The sequence below is a fragment of the Engraulis encrasicolus genome, chromosome 11 (genome assembly GCF_034702125.1).
Source record: "Engraulis encrasicolus isolate BLACKSEA-1 chromosome 11, IST_EnEncr_1.0, whole genome shotgun sequence".
Lineage (NCBI taxonomy): Eukaryota > Metazoa > Chordata > Actinopteri > Clupeiformes > Engraulidae > Engraulis > Engraulis encrasicolus.
The window spans coordinates 50851163-50853662 of NC_085867.1; positions in this window are offsets into that span (position 1 = coordinate 50851163).

Genomic DNA, 2500 nt, shown 5'->3' on the forward strand with positions numbered 1-2500 from the left:
GGGGGACTCGTGCATTGAAGGCATATACGGAGAGAGAGAGAGAGAGAGAGAGACAGAGAGAGAGAGAGAGAGAGAGAGAGAGAGAGAGAGAGAGAGAGAGAGAGAGAGAGAGAGAGAGAGAGAGAGAGAGAGAGAGAGAGAGAGAGAGAGAGAGAGAGAGAGAGAGAGAGAGGGGGGCCTATGCCAGCTTGTACTGAGACTAACCGACCCCCATCTAACACATACTGACATCTCTCAGACAAACACTGCTTCCAAACTAAATGTAAACAAAATTATACAAAACTCCAAAGATAAATATCTGGACCATTGGCAAAATGAAACCAAAACCCAAAGCAAATTAGAATGTTATAGGACTATCAAAACAAATTATGAACTGGAAGAATATCTCTTTACTGTCAGAGATATAAAGCAGCGGCAGATCCTGACCAAATACAGACTCAGTGACCACAGCCTTGCTCTCGAAAAAGGCAGACGACGACAATCATGGCTGCCAAGAGAGCAAAGGATATGTGCTCACTGCACGACAGGTGAGGTCGAGACAGAGGCGCACTTCCTTCTCCAATGCGACAAATACTCAAAAATTAGAGAAGCGCACTTTAATAAATTTAACCAAGTAATCCCGGGTTTCCCGGATCTGAATACAGGCAAATTATAAAATAAAATAAAATAATTATCTATCCTACTGGGACAACAAGGGCAGACAGCAACGCTTGCTGCCAAATATGTCAGTGCATGCCATAGACAGAGGGACATTGCATAGACACCACAAAAGCCACTACCCCCCCCCCCCCCCCACACACACACACACACACACACACTATGCACACCGACACCCACATCCACACCCACACATTTCTGTTTGCTTTCTTTTCTTGCTGATATCAATGCAATTGCAAGCATCCATTTGTGTGTTTGTTTTAACACTTATTTCATTATATCATTACCAATGTATCTTGAACCAATGCTTTGGCAATACAAAATATTTTTTGTCATGCTAATAAAGCTTCTTTGAATTGAATTGAATTGAATTGAGAGAGAGAGAATGACAGAATTAGGGGAGGAGAGACTGGGGAATGATGAGGGCATCCACTACATGTTAGTTTGAGTTAACTTCTGTTCCAAGAGCCATAATGTCCCCTGATGGAGGGGGCAGAGATCACAGCAGGTTTGTATTGGCTCATGTGACTTGGTAACATTAATGGCCGCAGGACACATGTTACTGTCCCCTCCACTTGGCTTCTCAACCTGTGACTCAGGCACTCACGGCACTGTAGTGTGTGAGAGCCTAGTGTGTGTGTGTGTGTGTGTGTGTGTGTGTGTGTGTGTGTGTGTGTGTGTGTGTGTGTGTGTGTGTGTGTGTGTGTGTGTGTGTGTGTGTGTGTGTGTGTGTGTGTGTGTGTGTGTGTGTGTGTGTGTGTGTGTGAGTGCTTGAGTGATGGTGTATTGATGTTTATTACAGTACGTACGTAGGTATGCAGGCACGCACATGCACACGCACACGCACACGCACACGCACACACACACGCACACGCACACGCACACGCGTACACACCCACACGTTTTCAATTATTTCCCACATAATTGTGTTGTCATCAGTGCTTGTCATCATGTTTGTGTCTTGTGTACTATTTGAAACATGATCTGCTTATTTGGTTACATTGTCCTATGCACATTGATTGTGTGTCAGTGTGTCTCTGTGTGTGTCTCTGTGTATGTGTGTTTGTGTGTGTGTGTCTGTATGTGTGCCTGTTTGTGTGTGACGTGTGTGTGTGTATGTTGTGTGTGTGTGTACTATACGTACATGTGTGTGTGTGTGTGTGTGTGTGTGTGTGTGTGTGTGTGTGTGTGTGTGTGTGTGTGTGTGTGTGTGTGTGTGTGTGTGTGTGTGTGTGTGTGTGTGTGTGTTTGTGTGTGTCCAGAGAGCAGGCAGCAGGTCTGTGCTGTGCTGGTGTGCTGTGTGTGTGGGGTTGAGGTAGAGGCCGTTGCTCTGCTCTGTGTAGTGCAGCCTAGAATGCTGACATCACATCCTGCCATTGTTCCTTCTCTATTTGCAGTGTGTGGATTTGGATTCCTGTTGAAAGCAGGAGGAATTCAAAACAACTTCATTAACTCTTGCAAGTGTGTGTGTGTGTGTGTGTGTGTGTGTGTGTGTGTGTGTGTGTGTGTGTGTGTGTGTGTGTGTGTGTGTGTGTGTGTGTGTGTGTGTGTGTGTGTGTGTGTGTATGTGTGTGTGTGTTTGTGTGTGTGTGTGTGTGTGTGGACTACTCCCTTCTGACATCCTGTGCCACCCTTGTTTTGTGAATCGGCACTTAGCCTAAACCCTTTTCTAGTGGAAGTCTGCAAAGTAATTGTGCGCATACAGTAGTATTGAGTATGGGTGTGTCTGTGTAACATGTTTGATGACTGCGTTTTTGACTTATTTCAAAATATGTGAATATCCACTGACAAGGACATGTGAGTAGCCTATGTGAGCCTGAATCTGTGTGTGTGTGTGTGTGTG